This window comes from Oncorhynchus keta, unplaced genomic scaffold, assembly GCF_023373465.1.
Source record: "Oncorhynchus keta strain PuntledgeMale-10-30-2019 unplaced genomic scaffold, Oket_V2 Un_contig_400_pilon_pilon, whole genome shotgun sequence".
Classification (NCBI taxonomy): domain Eukaryota; kingdom Metazoa; phylum Chordata; class Actinopteri; order Salmoniformes; family Salmonidae; genus Oncorhynchus; species Oncorhynchus keta.
This window is the reverse complement of record NW_026287554.1, coordinates 129,145-147,983: the sequence shown is the minus strand read 5'-3', so window position 1 is coordinate 147,983 and position 18,839 is coordinate 129,145. Positions and strand designations below refer to the sequence as shown.

The window sequence follows — 18,839 nt, the reverse complement described above, 5'->3', positions numbered from 1 at the left end:
TGGATAAATGATACCAGTCTTTGGTACATAAACCCTCAATGTCCCTGCTACTCCAGAACCACAGTGTGGATAAATGATATCAGTCTTTGGTACATAAACCCTCAATGTCCCTGCTACTCCTGAACCACAGTGTGGATAAATGATACCAGTCTTTGGTACATAAACCCTCAATGTCCCTGCTACTCCAGAACCACAGTGTGGATAAATGATATCAGTCTTTGGTACATAAACCCCCAATGTCCCTGCTACTCCTGAACCACAGTATGGATAAATGATACCAGTCTTTGGTACATAAACCCTCAATGTCCCTGCTACTCCTGAACCACAGTATGGATAAATGATACCAGTCTTTGGTACATAAACCCCCAATGTCCCTGCTTCTCCTGAACCACAGTGTGGATAAATGATACCAGTCTTTGGTACATAAACCCTCAATGTCCCTGCTACTCCTGAACCACAGTGTGGATAAATGATATCAGTCTTTGGTACATAAACCCTCAATGTCCCTTCTACTCCTGAACCACAGTGTGGATAAATGATATCAGTCTTTGGTACATAAACCCTCAATGTCCCTGCTACTCCTGAACCACAGTGTGGATAAATGATATCAGTCTTTGGTACATAAACCCTCAATGTCCCTGCCACTTCCTGAACCACAGTGTGGATAAATGATACCAGTCTTTGGTACATAAACCCTCAATGTCCCTGCTACTCCTGAACCACAGTGTGGATAAATGATACCAGTCTTTGTTCCCTCAATGTCCCTGTTCCTGATACCACAGGTCCTCAATGTTAACAGTCTTTGGTACATTAGATGTGTTTCTAGAACCCTGTGGAAAGCTGTTCTTTGATGTTAAACCTGAGCTATGTCCATGTTGTCCTGAACCACAGTGTGGATAAATGATCAGTGCTTTGGTTCAAAACCTCATTTGACATGATGTCAACCACAGTAATGAATAGGTGATAGTGAGGTGTGTGTACATAAACCCTGTGTGTGTCCCTCAATGTGTGTGTGTGTGGATGTGTGTGTATCAGTCTTTGTGTAAACCCTGTGTGTGTCCCTGTGTGTGTGTGTGTGTGTGTGTGTGTGTGTGTGTGTGTTACCCTGAACCGACGGAGTCGTGCCAGTCTTTCTAAACTGAGTCTTTGTTCCTGAGTGGAAAATGCCAACTCTGCTACATGTTGACCCACAGCTGCTCCTTTTCCTGACACACACACACACATGACACCAGTCTTTGGTACACAAACCCTCAATGTCACACACACCTGCACCACAGTACACATAAATGATACAGTCTTTGGTACATAAACCCTCAATGTCCCTGCTCTTCCTGAACTCGATGGAAAATGATCTGAGTCTTGACCTCATAAACCCTGACCCCTGACAGTTACATGCCTGAACATGCCAGGATAAATGATATCAGTGTGTTGGCTGCTGCACCCTAGATGTTCTACATCTGGAAACTGTTCAAGGAAACGCTCCACCTTGTCATCTCTCCATCTCTCTGGCACCTCCTGAACCACAGACAGACAACATGATAGACAGTCAGACAGACAGACAGGCAGGTCAGGCAGGCAGGCACCAGGCAGGCAGGCAGAAAGACAGACAGACAGACAGAAACCCTCAGACCCTGCTACTCCTGAACCACAGTGTGGATAAATGATATCAGTCTTTGGTACAGGCAGGCTCAATGCCCTGCTAGGCAGAACCACAGTGCAGGCATAAATGATATCAGTCTTTGGTACATAAACCTCAATGTCCCTGCACTTCCTGAAGGCACAGTGCAGGCATAAATGACAGACAGTCTTTGGTACATAAACCCTCAATGTCCCTGCACTCCTGAACCACAGTGTGGATAAATGATATCAGTCTTTGGTACAGACAGACAGGCAGATGTCCCTGGCAGGCTCCTGAAGGCACGGTGTGGTGTGAGCCAGGCTATTGAATGGCCCTTGTTGTATTTAGGTGTCTATGGTTGATAAATGAGAATGGCTGTAAATGAAACAAACCTCACTGTCCCTGACTTGTGAACCACAGTCTGAATGATCCATCAGTTTGTTGATACATGTGGTTGCAGATGAGCTAGTGATGTGGACCAGTCAGTGATGTGGACAGATCCAGTGATGTGGACAGTCAGTGATGTGGACAGTCAGTGATGCAGAAGCTAGTGATGGACAGTCAGTGATGTGGACAGTCAGTGATGTGACAGTCAGTGATGTGGACAGTCAGTGATGTGGACAGTCAGTGATGTGGACAGTCAGTGATGTGGACAGTCAGTGATGTGGACAGCCAGTGATGTGGACAGCCAGTGATGTGGACAGTCAGTGATGCAGAGAGCTAGTGATGTGGACAGTCAGTGATGTGGACAGTCAGTGATGTGGACTAGTCAGTGATGTGGACAGTCAGTGATGTGGACGGTCAGTGATGCAGGAGCTGATGATGTGGACAGCCAGTCAGTGACAGTCCTGATGACAGCCAGTGATGTGGACAGCCAGTGATGTGGACAGTCAGTGATGTGGACAGCCAGTGATGTGGACAGTCAGTGATGCAGAGAGCTAGTGATGTGGACAGCCAGTGATGTGACAGTCAGTGATGTGGACAGTCAGTGATGTGGACAGCCAGTGATGTGGACAGCCAGTGATGTCCCTGCTACAGCCAGTGATGACAGTCAGTGATGCGGACAGTCAGTGATGTGGACAGTCAGTGATGTGGACAGCCAGTGATGTGGACAGTCAGTGATGTGGACAGTCAGTGATGCGGACAGCCAGTGATGCGGACAGTCAGTGATGCGGACAGCCAGTGATGTGGACAGTCAGTGATGTGGACAGCCAGTGATGTGGACAGCCAGTGATGTGGACAGCCAGTGATGTGGACAGTCAGTGATGTGGACAGCCAGTGATGTGGACAGTCAGTGATGTGGACAGCCAGTGATGTGGACAGTCAGTGATGTGGACAGTCAGTGATGTGGACAGTCAGTGATGTGGACAGTCAGTGATGTGGACAGCCAGTGATGTGGACAGTCAGTGATGTGGACAGCCAGTGATGTGGACAGTCAGTGATGTGGACAGTCAGTGATGTGGACAGTCAGTGATGTGGACAGTCAGTGATGTGGACAGCCAGTGATGTGGACAGTCAGTGATGTGGACAGTCAGTGATGTGGACAGTCAGTGATGTGGACAGTCAGTGATGTGGACAGCCAGTGATGTGGACAGTCAGTGATGTGGACAGCCAGTGATGTGGACAGTCAGTGATGTGGACAGTCAGTGATGTGGACAGTCAGTGATGTGGACAGCCAGTGATGCAGAGAGCTAGTGATGTGGACAGCCAGTGATGCAGAGAGCTAGTGATGTGGACAGCCAGTGATGTGGACAGCCAGTGATGTGGACAGTCAGTGATGTGGACAGCCAGTGATGCAGAGAGCTAGTGATGTGGACAGCCAGTGATGCAGAGAGCTAGTGATGTGGACAGCCAGTGATGTGGACAGCCAGTGATGTGGACAGCCAGTGATGTGGACAGTCAGTGATGCAGAGAGCTAGTGATGTGGACAGTCAGTGATGTGGACAGCCAGTGATGCAGAGAGCTAGTGATGTGACAGTCAGTGATGTGGACAGTCAGTGATGTGGACAGCCAGTGATGCAGAGAGCTAGTGATGTGGACAGCCAGTGATGTGGACAGCCAGTGATGCAGAGAGCTAGTGATGTGGACAGTCAGTGATGTGGACAGTCAGTGATGTGGACAGCCAGTGATGCAGAGAGCTAGTGATGTGGACAGCCAGTGATGTGGACAGCCAGTGATGCAGAGAGCTAGTGATGTGGACAGTCAGTGATGTGGACAGTCAGTGATGCAGAGAGCTAGTGATGTGGACAGCCAGTGATGTGGACAGTCAGTGATGTGGACAGTCAGTGATGTGGACAGCCAGTGATGTGGACAGTCAGTGATGTGGACAGTCAGTGATGCAGAGAGCCAGTGATGTGGACAGCCAGTGATGTGGACAGTCAGTGATGTGGACAGTCAGTGATGTGGACAGTCAGTGATGTGGACAGCCAGTGATGTGGACAGTCAGTGATGTGGACAGTCAGTGATGTGGACAGCCAGTGATGTGGACAGCCAGTGATGTGGACAGCCAGTGATGTGGACAGCCAGTGATGTGGACAGCCAGTGATGTGGACAGCCAGTGATGTGGACAGCCAGTGATGTGGACAGTCAGTGATGTGGACAGTCAGTGATGTGGACAGCCAGTGATGTGGACAGTCAGTGATGTGGACAGCCAGTGATGTGGACAGCCAGTGATGTGGACAGCCAGTGATGTGGACAGCCAGTGATGTGGACAGCCAGTGATGTGGACAGCCAGTGATGTGGACAGTCAGTGATGTGGACAGTCAGTGATGTGGACAGTCAGTGATGTGGACAGTCAGTGATGTGGACAGCCAGTGATGTGGACAGTCAGTGATGTGGACAGTCAGTGATGTGGACAGTCAGTGATGTGGACAGTCAGTGATGTGGACAGCCAGTGATGCAGAGAGCTAGTGATGTGGACAGCCAGTGATGTGGACAGTCAGTGATGTGGACAGCCAGTGATGTGGACAGCCAGTGATGTGGACAGTCAGTGATGTGGACAGTCAGTGATGTGGACAGCCAGTGATGCAGAGAGCTAGTGATGTGGACAGTCAGTGATGTGGACAGTCAGTGATGTGGACAGCCAGTGATGTGGACAGCCAGTGATGTGGACAGTCAGTGATGTGGACAGTCAGTGATGTGGACAGTCAGTGATGTGGACAGTCAGTGATGTGGACAGCCAGTGATGCAGAGAGCTAGTGATGTGGACAGTCAGTGATGTGGACAGTCAGTGATGTGGACAGTCAGTGATGTGGACAGTCAGTGATGTGGACAGTCAGTGATGTGGACAGTCAGTGATGCAGAGAGCTAGTGATGTGGACAGCCAGTGATGTGGACAGCCAGTGATGTGGACAGTCAGTGATGTGGACAGCCAGTGATGCAGAGAGCTAGTGATGTGGACAGTCAGTGATGTGGACAGCCAGTGATGTGGACAGCCAGTGATGTGGACAGTCAGTGATGTGGACAGTCAGTGATGTGGACAGCCAGTGATGTGGACAGCCAGTGATGTGGACAGTCAGTGATGTGGACAGTCAGTGATGTGGACAGTCAGTGATGTGGACAGTCAGTGATGTGGACAGTCAGTGATGTGGACAGTCAGTGATGCAGAGACACAGCGGAAGAACCACAACAGTGCTTGTTTCACATGCACCTGATGCACAGACACAGCCTGTTGTGGAGAGTAGACTGCTCTCAGCTCGAGCGTGTGTGAGTGTCTGCTGTGAGGCAGCAGCTCCAGCCCCGCGTCAGTGATTTGGACAGGAACAGAGTCTCACAGTGAACCGTGCTGAACGACCATCAGTGATGCAAAGCACCTTCAGTTACTGCAGCCTGGCTTCATGGTAGTGTTGAGGATGAGAGGTGATTAAAAGGCTCTCTGTGTGTGTTACCTTCCTACTGATCCTGGTCTCGGATTCTGTCCTGCTCCTGCTGCACTCGCTCCCGACGCCGCCGCACCTGGCAACCATAGGAAGTTACATCACAGGATGTTACATCACAGGAAGTTACATCGCACTGATGCAGTTATGAACCAGTAAAATTACAAAGGGCCAGAGAAAATAATAATCTCAGGTAGATATCCACCCTCTCCTGGAGAGATAGAGGTAGATATCCACCCTCTCCTGGAGAGATAGAGGTAGATATCCACCCTCTCCTGGAGAGATAAATAGAGGTAGATATCCACCCTCTCCTGGAGAGATAGAGGTAGATATCCACCCTCATCCTAGAGAGATAGAGGTAGATATCCACCCTCTCCTGGAGAGATAGAGGTAGATATCCACCCTCTCCTAGAGAGATAGAGGTAGATATACACCCTCTCCTAGAGAGATAGAGGTAGATATCCACCCTCTCCTGGAGAGATAGAGAGTAGATATCCACCCTCTCCTGGAGAGATAGAGGTAGATATCCACCCTCTCCTGGAGAGGTAGAGGTAGATATCCACCCTCTCCTAGAGAGATAGAGGTAGATATCCACCCTCACCTGGAGAGATAGGGGTAGATATCCACCCTCTCCTAGAGATAGAGGACATATCCACCCTCACCTGGAGAGATAGGGGTAGATGACCCTCTCCTGGAGAGATAGGGTAGATATCCACCCTCTCCTAGAGAGGTAGAGGTAGATATCCACCCTCTCCTAGAGAGGTAGAGGTAGATATCCATCCTCTCCTAGAGAGATAGAGGTAGATATCCACCTCTCAGAGAGATAGAGGTAGATATCCACCCTCTCCTGAGAGAGATAGAGGTAGATATCCACCCTCTCCTAGAGAGAGACAGGTAGATATCCACCCTCTCCTAGAGAGATAGAGGTAGATATCCACCCTCTCCTAGAGAGAGACAGGTAGATATCCACCCTCTCCTAGAGAGATAGAGGTAGATATCCATCCTCTCCTAGAGAGATAGAGGTAGATATCCACCCTCTCCTAGAGAGATAGAGGTAGATATCCACCCTCTCCTAGAGAGATAGAGGTAGATATCCACCCTGAGAGGTAGAGGTAGATATCCACCCTCTCCTAGAGAGATGTGGTAGATATCCATCCTCTCCTAGAGAGATAGAGGTAGATATCCACCCTCTCCTAGAGAGGTAGAGGTAGATATCCACCCTCTCCTAGAGAGAGACAGGTAGATATCCACCCTCTCCTAGAGAGATAGAGGTAGATATCCACCCTCTCCTAGAGAGAGACAGGTAGATATCCACCCTCTCCTGGAGAGATAGAGGTAGATATCCACCCTCACCTGAGAGATAGAGGTAGATATCCACCCTGCCTAGAGAGATAAATAGAGGTAGATATCCACCCTCTCCTAGAGAGATAGAGGTAGATATCCACCCTCACCTAGAGAGAGACAGGTAGATATCCACCCTCTCCTAGAGAGATAAATGAGGTAGATATCCACCCTCTCCTAGAGAGATAGAGGTAGATATCCACCCTCTCCTAGAGAGAGACAGGTAGATATCCACCCTCTCCTAGAGAGATAGAGTGATATCCACCCTCTCCTAGAGAGACAGGTAGATATCCACCCTCTCCTAGAGAGATAGAGGTAGATATCCACCCTGATCCTGGAGAGATAGAGGTAGATATCCACCTCCCCTAGAGAGGTAGAGGTAGATATCCACCCTGATAGAGAGATAGAGGTAGATATCCACCCTCTCCTAGAGAGGTAGAGGTAGATATCCACCCTCCCCTAGAGAGATAGAGGTAGATATCCACCCTCTCCTAGAGAGATAGAGGTAGATATCCACCCTCTCCTAGAGAGATAGAGGTAGATATCCACCCTCTCCTAGAGAGAGACAGGTGATATCCACCCTCTCCTAGAGATGTGGAGATATCCACCCTCTCCTGGGGAGAGATAGATGTAGATATCAGTCAGTGATAGTGGTAGATATCCACCCTGATGGGGAGAGAGATAGAGGTAGATATCCATCCTCTCCTAGAGAGATAGAGGTAGATATCCACCCTCTCCTAGAGAGATAGAGGTAGATATCCACCCTCTCCTAGAGAGATAGAGGAGATATCCACCCTGATCCTAGAGAGATCAGGTGATATCCACCCTCTCCTGGGGAGAGATAGAGGTAGATATCCATCCTCTCCTGGGGAGAGATAGAGTGATATCCACCCTCTCCTGGGGAGAGATAGAGGTAGATATCCATCCTCTCCTGGGGAGAGATAGAGGTAGATATCCACCCTCTCCTGGGGAGAGATAGAGGTAGATATCCATCCTGATCCTGGGGAGAGATAGAGTGATATCCACCCTCTCCTGGGGAGAGATAGAGGTAGATATCCATCCTGGACAGAGAGTGATGTAGATATCCACCCTCTGTAGAGAGTAGTGATAGATATCCACCCTCAGTGGGGAGAGATAGAGGTAGATATCCATGATGTCCTAGAGAGATGAGGTAGATATCGACAGCCAGTGATCCTAGAGAGATAGAGGTAGATATCCGCCCTCTCCTAGAGAGATAGAGGTGATATCCACCCTCTGCTAGAGAGATAAATAGAGGTAGATATCCGCCCTCTCCTAGAGATCGAGGTAGATATTCACCCTCTCCTAGAGAGATAGAGTAGATATCCACCTCCCTGGAGACATAGAGGTAGATATCCATCCTCTCCTAGAGAGATAGAGGTAGATATCCACCTCCCCTAGAGAGATAGAGGTAGATATCCACCCTCTCCTGGAGAGATGAGGTAGATATCCACCCTGATCCTGGAGAGATAGAGGTGATATCCACCCTCTCCTAGAGAGATAGAGGTAGATATCCACCCTCTCCTGGAGAGATAGAGGTAGATATCCACCCTCTCCTGAGAGGAGAGGTAGATATCCACCCTCTCCTGGAGAGATAGAGGTAGATATCCACCCTCTCCTAGAGAGATAGAGGTAGATATCCACCCTGATCCTAGAGAGGTGTGGACAGAGGTAGATATCCACCCTCTGCTGATGAGGTAGAGGTAGATATCCATCCTCTCCTAGAGAGATGAGGTAGATATCCAGTGATGAGAGAGAGTAGATATCCACCCTCTCCTAGAGAGATAGAGGTAGATATCCACCCTCCCTAGAGATGAGGTAGATATCCACCCTCCCTAGAGAGATAGAGGTAGATATCCACCCTGATCCTAGAGAGGTAGAGGTAGATATCCACCCTGATCCTGGAGAGATAGAGGTGATATCCACCCAGTCCTGAGAGAGACAGGTAGATATCCACCCTCTCCTAGAGAGATAGAGGTAGATATCCACCCTCTCCTGATGAGGACAGGTAGATATCCACCCTCTCCTAGAGAGATAGAGGTAGATATCCACCCTCTCCTGAGAGATAGAGGTAGATATCCACCCTCCCCTAGAGAGATGAGGTAGATATCCACCCTCCCCTAGAGAGATAAATAGAGGTAGATATCCACCCTCTCCTAGAGAGATAGAGGTAGATATCCACCCTCCCCTAGAGAGATAGAGGTGATGTCCACCCTCCCCTAGTGATGATAAATAGAGTGATATCCACCCTCTCCTAGAGATGACAGGTAGATATCCACCCTCTCCTAGAGAGATAGAGGTAGATATCCACCCTCCCCTAGAGAGATAAATAGAGGTAGATATACACCCTCTCCTGAGAGAGATAGAGGTAGATATCCACCCTCTCCTGAGAGAGACAGGTAGATATCCACCCTCTCCTAGAGAGATAGAGGTAGATATCCACCCTCTCCTGATGAGATAGAGGTAGATATCCATCCTCTCCTAGAGAGATAGAGTAGATATCCATCCTCCAGAGAGGTAGAGGTAGATATCCACCCTCTCATAGAGAGATAGAGGTATAAATTCACCCTCTCCTAGAGAGATAGAGGTAGATATCCACCCTGATCCTAGGAGATAGAGGTAGATATCCGCCCTCTCCTAGAGAGATAGAGGTAGATATCCACCCTCTCCTTGAGAGAGAGAGGTAGATATCCACCCCTCCTAGAGAGATAGAGGTAGATATCCACCTCCCCTAGAGAGATAAATAGAGGTAGATATCCACCCTCTCCTAGAGATAGACAGTCAGTAGATATCCACCCTCTCCTAGAGAGATGAGGTAGATATCCACCCTCTCCTAGAGAGATAGAGGTAGATATCCATCCTCTCCTAGAGAGGTAGAGGTAGATATCCACCTCTCCTAGAGAGATAGAGGTAGATATCCACCCTCTCCTAGAGATAGAGGTAGATATCCACCCTCTCCTAGAGAGGTAGAGGTAGATATCCACCCTCTCCTAGAGAGATAGAGGTAGATATCCATCCTCTCCTAGAGAGATAGAGGTAGATATCCACCCTCTCCTAGAGAGGTAGAGGTGATATCCACCCTCTCCTAGAGAGAGACAGGTAGATATCCATCTCCTAGAGAGATAGAGGTAGATATCCACCCTCTCCTAGAGAGAGACAGGTGATATCCACCCTCTCCTGGAGAGATAGAGTGATATCCACCCTCACCTAGAGAGATAGTGATGTAGATATCCACCCTCTCCTAGAGAGATAAATAGATGTAGATATCCACCCTGATCCTAGAGAGATAGTGATATCCACCCTCACCTAGATGAGAGACAGGTAGATGACCCTGTCCTAGAGAGATAAATGATGTAGATATCCACCCTCTCCTAGAGAGATAGAGGTAGATATCCACCCTCTCCTAGAGAGAGACAGGTAGATATCCACCCTCTCCTAGAGAGATAGAGGTAGATATCCACCCTCTCCTAGAGAGACAGGTAGATATCCACCCTCTCCTAGAGAGATAGTGGAGATATCCACCCTGATCCTGGAGAGATAGAGTGATATCCACCCTCCCCTAGAGAGGTAGAGGTAGATATCCACCCTCTCCTAGAGAGATAGAGGTAGATATCCACCCTCTCCTAGAGAGGTAGAGGTAGATATCCACCCTCCCCTAGAGAGATAGAGGTAGATATCCACCCCTCCTAGAGAGATAGAGGTGGACATCCACCCTGATCCTAGAGAGATAGAGGTAGATATCCACCCTGATCCTAGAGAGAGACAGGTAGATATCCACCCTCTCCTAGAGAGATAGAGGTAGATATCCACCCTCTCCTGGGGAGAGATAGAGGTAGATATCCACCCTCTCCTAGAGAGATAGAGGTAGATATCCACCCTCTCCTGGGGAGAGATAGAGGTAGATATCCATCCTCTCCTAGAGAGATAGAGGTAGATATCCACCCTCTCCTAGAGAGATAGAGGTAGATATCCACCCTCTCCTAGAGAGATAGAGGTAGATATCCACCCTCTCCTAGAGAGATAGAGGTAGATATCCACCAGTCCTGGGGAGAGATAGAGGTAGATATCCATCCTCTCCTGGGGAGAGATAGAGGTAGATATCCACCCTCTCCTGGGGAGAGATAGAGGTAGATATCCATCCTCTCCTGGGGAGAGATAGAGGTAGATATCCACCCTCTCCTGGGGAGAGATAGAGATAGATATCCATCCAGTGATGGGGAGAGATAGTGATGATATCCACCCTCTCCTGGGGAGAGATGATGTAGATATCCATCCTCTCCTAGAGAGATAGAGGTAGATATCCACCCTCTCCTAGAGAGATAGAGGTAGATATCCACCCTCTCCTGGGGAGAGATGAGGTAGATATCCATCCTCTCCTAGAGAGATAGAGGTAGATATCCGTGATCCTAGAGAGATAGAGGTAGATATCCGCCTCTCCTAGAGAGATAGAGGTGGATATCCACCCTCTGCTAGAGAGATAAATAGAGGTAGATATCCGCCCTCTCCTAGAGATCGAGGTAGATATTCACCCTCTCCTAGAGAGATAGAGGTAGATATCCACCCTCCCCTGGAGAGATAGAGGTAGATATCCATCCTCTCCTGGAGAGATAGAGGTAGATATCCACCCTCACCTAGAGAGATAGAGGTAGATATCCATCCTCTCCTGGAGAGATAGAGGTAGATATCCACCCTCTCCTAGAGAGATAGAGGTAGATATCCACCCTCTCCTGGAGAGATAGAGGTAGATATCCACCCTCTCCTAGAGAGATAGAGGTAGATATCCACCCTCTCCTGGAGAGATGATGTAGATATCCACCCCTCTCCTAGAGATAGAGGATATCCACCCTCTCCTAGAGAGGTGATGTGGATATACACCCTCTGCTAGAGAGGTAGAGGTAGATATCCATCCTCTCCTAGAGAGATAGAGGTAGATATCCACCCTCTCCTAGAGAGAGGACGGTAGATATCCACCCTCTCCTAGAGAGATAGAGGTAGATATCCACCCTCCCTAGAGAGATAGAGGTAGATATCCACCCTCCCTAGAGAGATAGAGGTAGATATCCACCCTCTCCTAGAGAGTAGAGGTAGATATCCATCCTCTCCTGGAGAGATAGAGGTAGATATCCACCCTCTCCTAGAGAGAGATAGAAGTAGATATCCACCCTCTCCTGGAGAGATAGAGGTATATATCCACCCTCTCCTAGAGAGAGACAGGTAGATATCCACCCTCTCCTAGAGAGATAGAGGTAGATATCCACCCTCTCCTAGAGAGATAGAGGTAGATATCCACCCTCCCCTAGAGAGATAGAGGTAGATATCCACCTCCCTAGAGAGATAAATAGAGGTAGATATCCACCCTCTCCTAGAGAGATAGAGGTAGATATCCACCCTCCCCTAGAGAGATAGAGGTAGATATCCACCCTCCCCTGAGAGATAAATAGAGGTAGATATCCACCCTCTCCTAGAGAGAGACAGGTAGATATCCACCCTCTCCTAGAGAGATAGAGGTAGATATCCACCCTCCCCTAGAGAGATAAATAGAGGTAGATATACACCCTCTCCTAGAGAGAGAGATAGAGGTAGATATCCACCCTCTCCTAGAGAGAGACAGGTAGATATCCACCCTCTCCTAGAGAGATAGAGGTAGATATCCACCCTCTCCTAGAGAGATAGAGGTAGATATCCACCCTCCCTGAGAGATAAATAGAGGTAGATATCCACCCTCTCCTAGAGAGATAGAGGTAGATATCCACCCTCTCCTAGAGAGATAGAGGTAGATATCCACCCTCTCCTAGAGAGATAGAGGTAGATATCCATCCTCTCCTAGAGAGGTAGAGGTAGATATCCACCCTCTCCTAGAGAGATAGAGGTAGATATCCGCCCTCTCCTGGAGAGATCGAGGTAGATATCCACCCTCCCTAGAGAGATAGAGGTAGATATCCACCGTCTCCTAGAGAGAGAGAGGTAGATATCCTCCCTCCCTAGAGAGATAGAGGTAGATATCCACCGTCTCCTTGAGAGAGAGGTAGATATCCATCCTCTCCTAGAGAGATCGAGGTAGATATCCACCCTCCCTAGAGAGATAGAGGTAGATATCCACCGTCTCCTTGAGAGAGAGAGGTAGATATCCACCCTCTCCTAGAGAGATAGAGGTAGATATCCACCCTCCCTAGAGAGATAAATAGAGGTAGATATCCACCCTCTCCTAGAGAGATAGAGGTAGATATCCACCTCCCCTAGAGAGATAGAGGTAGATATCCACCCTCCCTAGAGAGATAAATAGAGGTAGATATCCACCCTCTCCTAGAGAGATAGAGGTAGATATCCACCCTCCCTAGAGAGATAGAGGTAGATATCCACCCTCCCTAGAGAGATAGAGGTAGATATCCACCCTCCCTAGAGAGATAGAGGTAGATATCCACCCTCCCTAGAGAGATAGAGGTAGATATCCACCCTCTCCTAGAGAGATAGAGGTAGATATCCACCCTCTCCTGGAGAGATAGAGGTAGATATCCACCCTCTCCTAGAGAGAGAGATAGAGGTAGATATCCACCCTCCCCTAGAGAGATAGAGGTAGATATCCACCCTCCCCTAGAGAGATAAATAGAGGTAGATATCCACCCTCTCCTAGAGAGATAGAGGTAGATATCCACCCTCCCCTAGAGAGATAAATAGAGGTAGATATCCACCCTCTCCTAGAGAGATAGAGGTAGATATCCACCCTCTCCTGGAGAGATAGAGGTGGATATCCACCCTCTCCTAGAGAGATAGAGGTAGATATCCACCCTCTCCTAGAGAGATAAATAGAGGTAGATATACACCCTCTCCTAGAGAGAGAGATAGAGGTAGATATCCACCCTCTCCTAGAGAGATAGAGCTATAAATTCACCCTCTCCTAGAGAGATAGAGGTTTATACTCACCCTCTCCTAGAGAGAGAGAGGAAAATGTCCACCCTCTCCTAGAGAAAGAGAGGTAGATATTCACCCTCTCCTCGAGTGATAGAGGTATAAATTCACCCTCTCCTAGAGAGATAGAGGTTTATACTCACCCTCTCCTAGAGAGAGAGAGGAAAATGTCCACCCTCTCCTAGAGAAAGAGAGGTAGATATCCACCCTCTCCTAGAGAGATAGAGGTAGATACTCACCCTCTCCACTTTGTCTTCCTTCCAGTCTTCTCCCAGCGTATCTGTCTCCTTGTGGCTTTTCCCCTTCTCTCCCAGGAACGCATAGTCCTCCTCCTTACACATCCCTCTCATGGACTACAGAATGACATCATCACATCCCTCTCATGGACTACAGAATGACATCATCACATCCCTCTCATGGACTACAGAATGACATCATCACATCCCTCTCATGGACTACAGAATGACATCATCACATCCCTCTCATGGACTACAGAATGACATCATCACATCCCTCTCATGGACTACAGAATGACATCATCACATCCCTCTCATGGACTACAGAATGACATCATCACATCCCTCTCATGGACTACAGAATGACATCATCACATCCCTCTCATGGACTACAGAATGACATCATCACATCCCTCTCATGGACTACAGAATGACATCATCACATCCCTCTCATGGACTACAGAATGACATCATCACATCCCTCTCATGGACTACAGAATGACATCATCACATCCCCCTCACTGGGATGACATCTGTCACATTCAAAACAGCTGGGACCTGGAATCTCGTGACTCTAAAAATGAGCTCTTACTTGGAAAAATGATTTTGAACGGGAAACCAACTCAGAAACTCATCTTGCTGCGTTTAAACCAGGAAACTCATCTTGCTGCGTTTAAAACAGGAAACTCATCTTGCTGCGTTTGGGAAACTCATCTTGCTGCGTTTAAAACAGGAAACTCATCTTGCTGCGTTTAAAACAGGAAACTCATCTTGCTGCGTTTAAAACAGGAAACTCATCTTGCTGCGTTTAAAACAGGAAACTCAAATGCAAGGTCAAATCATGACTTCAGTGATCTTCAGGTCAGAAAGTTTGTACTTTAGAAAGAGGCCTGAGTTCCCGAGTTGGAACTTTGAGTGGGATGACAGTGTGTTTTTCCTGAGATCCCAGTTGGAACTTTGAGTGGGATGACAGTGTGTTTTCCTGAGTTCCCAGTTGGAATTCCGAGTTGGATGACAGTGTGTTTTTCCTGAGATCCCAGTTGGTACTTTGAGTGGGATGACAGTGTGTTTTCCTGAGTTCCCAGTTGGAATTCCGAGTTGGATGACAGTGTGTTTTTCCTGAGATCCCAGTTGGTACTTTGAGTGGGATGACAGTGTGTTTTCCTGAGTTCCCAGTTGGAATTCCGAGTTGGATGACAGCTCAAAATGATTTGTCCCAGTTTGAGCTCATTTTTTCCATAGTTCCCAGTTTGTCTTGAAGGCACTGAAGTCTTAGTGTACAAGAACCCAGGAGACGTCCCAGTGAGATGCACATGTCTTTGTTAAGGTTGGACAACAGTTACTACACTTACCTTAGACATGGGAATCCCTTCAAACTTAACAACATGGTCCATCCTGGACAGGAAGGACACAGTTACTACACATTTACTACACACACAGGTACAGTTAATACACAGTTACTACACAGTTACTACACACACAGGTACAGTTAATACACAGTTACTACACACACAGGTACAGTTAATACACAGTTACTATACACACAGGTACAGTTAATACACAGTTACTACACACACAGCTACAGTTAATACACAGTTAATACACAGTTACTACACAGTTACTACACACACAGGTACAGTTCATACACAGTTAATACACAGTTACTACACAGTTACTACACACACAGGTACAGTTAATACACAGTTAATACACAGTTACTACACAGTTACTACACACACAGGTACAGTTACTACACAGTTACTACACACACAGGTACAGTTACTACACAGTTACTACACACACAGGTACAGTTACTACACAGTTACTACACACACAGGTACAGTTAATACACAGTTACTACACACACAGGTACAGTTAATACACAGTTACTACACACACAGGTACAGTTAATACACAGTTAATACACACACAGCTACAGTTAATACACAGTTACTACACACACAGCTACAGTTAATACACAGTTACTACACACACAGGTACAGTTAATACACAGTTACTACACAGTTACTACACACACAGGTACAGTTAATACACAGTTACTACACACACAGGTACAGTTAATACACAGTTACTACACACACAGGTACAGTTAATACACAGTTACTACACACACAGCTACAGTTAATACACAGTTACTACACACACAGGTACAGTTAATACACAGTTACTACACACACAGGTACAGTTAATACACAGTTACTACACACACAGCTACAGTTAATACACAGTTACTACACACACAGGTACAGTTAATACACAGTTACTACACAGTTACTACACACACAGGTACAGTTAATACACAGTTACTACACACACAGGTACAGTTAATACACAGTTACTACACACACAGCTACAGTTACTACACAGTTACTACACACACAGGTACAGTTAATACACAGTTACTACACACACAGGTACAGTTAATACACAGTTACTACACACACAGGTACAGTTACTACACAGTTACTACACAGTTACTACACACACAGGTACAGTTAATACACAGTTAGTACAGTTTACATATTGCAGTAAACTTTACACACACACATGCTCCCCAGTTAGCAAATACATAGTTAACACACACACACACACACACACACACACACACACACACACACACACACACACACACACACACACACACACACACACACACACACACACACACACACACACACACACACAGTTGGTCAATTCACAGTTAAACACTAATAGTTAGTTACCATGCCAACACCTCCACACTCAGTCACATTAAATCTTCTCACACAATACTCATTGTCTATTAGTACTACTAATTAAAGACTAATTCAAATAGAATATGTTATTTGCATGTGTTCCAGTATTGTCCTACTATAAGCTACTGTCCTCGTCAAGGCAGTCAGATGCACTGACCTGAGGCCTGGTCTGGTAGGCTGAAGCCTTCTGTGTCTCTGTAGAGTCCTCTGTTCTGTCTCTCTGTAGAGTCCTCTGGTCTGTCTCTCTGTGACTCTGTAGAGTCCTCTGGTCTGTCTCTCTGTGTCTCTGTAGAGTCCTCTGGTCTGTCTCTCTGTGTGTCTGTAGAGTCCTCTGGTCTGTCTCTCTGTGTGTCTGTAGAGTCCTCTGGTCTGTCTCTCTGTAGAGTCCTCTGGTCTGTCTCTCTGTGTGTCTGTAGAGTCCTCTGGTCTGTCTCTCTGTAGAGTCCTCTGGTCTGTCTCTCTGTGTGTCTGTAGAGTCCTCTGGTCTGTCTCTCTGTAGAGTCCTCTGGTCTGTCTCTCTGTGTGTCTGTAGAGTCCTCTGGTCTGTCTCTCTGTGTGTCTGTAGAGTCCTCTGGTCTGTCTCTCTGTGTGTCTGTAGAGTCCTCTGGTCTGTCTCTCTGTAGAGTCCTCTGGTCCGTCTCTCTGTGTGTCTGTAGAGTCCTCTGGTCTGTCTCTCTGTGTGTCTGTAGAGTCCTCTGGTCTGTCTCTCTGTGTGTCTGTAGAGTCCTCTGGTCCGTCTCTCTGTGTGATGTCCCGTTGTTTGATCACTATTATAGCCAGTGTGTGTCCAGTGATCCTCCCATGTTACAGCGTGACCACACGTCTCAGAGATGGCAGCTATTTCAGCAGCAGCTTGTCAGAAGTGGCACTCTCCCACTAATAAAGAAACGCTGCCACGGGTTGACTGATGGAGCTGCTGGGGGTGTCATGCCACCACAGGGTGACTGATGGAGCTACTGGGGGTGTCGTTCCACCACGGGGTGACTGATGGAGCTGCTGGGGGTGTCGTTCCACCACGGGGTGACTGATGGAGCTGCTGGGGTGTCATGCCACCACAGGGTGACTGATGGAGTTGCTGGGGGTGTCTGCCACCACGGGGTGACTGATGGAGCTGCTGGGGGTGTCGTTCCACCACGGGGTGACTGATGGAGCTGCTGGGGGTGTCATGTCACCACGGGGTGACTGATGGAGCTGCTGGGGGTGTCGTTCCACCACGGGGTGACTGATGGAGCTGCTGGGGGTGTCGTGCCACCACGGGGTGACTGATGGAGCTGCTGGGGGTGTCGTTCCACCACGGGGTGACTGATGGAGCTGCTGGGGGTGTCATGTCACCACGGGGTGACTGATGGAGCTGCTGGGGTGTCATGTCACCACGGGGTGACTGATGGAGCTGCTGGGGGTGTCGTTCCACCATGGGGTGACTGATGGAGCTGCTGGGGGTGTCATGTCACCACGGGGTGACTGATGGAGCTGCTGGGGGTGTCATGCCACCACGGGGTGACTGATGGAGCTGCTGGGGGTGTCATGCCACCACGGGGTGACTGATGGAGCTGCTGGGGGTGTCATGCCAATACGGGGTGACTGATGGAGCTGCTGGGGGTGTCGTTCCACCACGGGGTGACTGATGGAGCTGCTGGGGGTGTCATGTCACCACGGGGTGACTGATGGAGCTGCTGGGGTGTCATGCCACCACGGGGTGACTGATGGAGCTACTGGGGGTGTCGTTCCACCACGGGGTGACTGATGGAGCTGCTGGGGGTGTCATGCCACCACGGGGTGACTGATGGAGCTGCTGGGGGTGTCGTTCCACCACGGGGTGACTGATGGAGCTGCTGGGGGTGTCGTTCCACCACGGGGTGACTGATGGAGCTGCTGGGGGTGTCATGCCACCATGGGGTGACTGATGGAGCTGCTGGGGGTGTTGTTCCACCACGGGGTGACTGATGGAGCTGCTGGGGGTGTCGTTCCACCACGGGGTGACTGATGGAGCTGCTGGGGGTGTCGTTCCACCACGGGGTGACTGATGGAGCTGCTGGGGGTGTCGTGCCACCACGGGGTGACTGATGGAGCTGCTGGGGGTGTCGTGCCA

General features: G+C 48.5%; 1 long non-coding RNA gene across 1 annotated transcript; it reads right to left on the bottom strand.

Annotated features, from left to right (window-relative positions):
- Window positions 1-5,516: 5,516 nt before the first annotated feature.
- On the bottom strand, window positions 5,517-17,492 carry LOC127924416 (uncharacterized). Its single transcript, XR_008117863.1, has 4 exons — window positions 16,908-17,492; window positions 15,347-15,389; window positions 13,998-14,111; window positions 5,517-5,572 (listed from the first exon to the last, which is right to left on the bottom strand). It is a non-coding gene; the product is annotated as an uncharacterized LOC127924416 (long non-coding RNA).
- Between the last annotated feature and the right edge of the window lie 1,347 nt (window positions 17,493-18,839).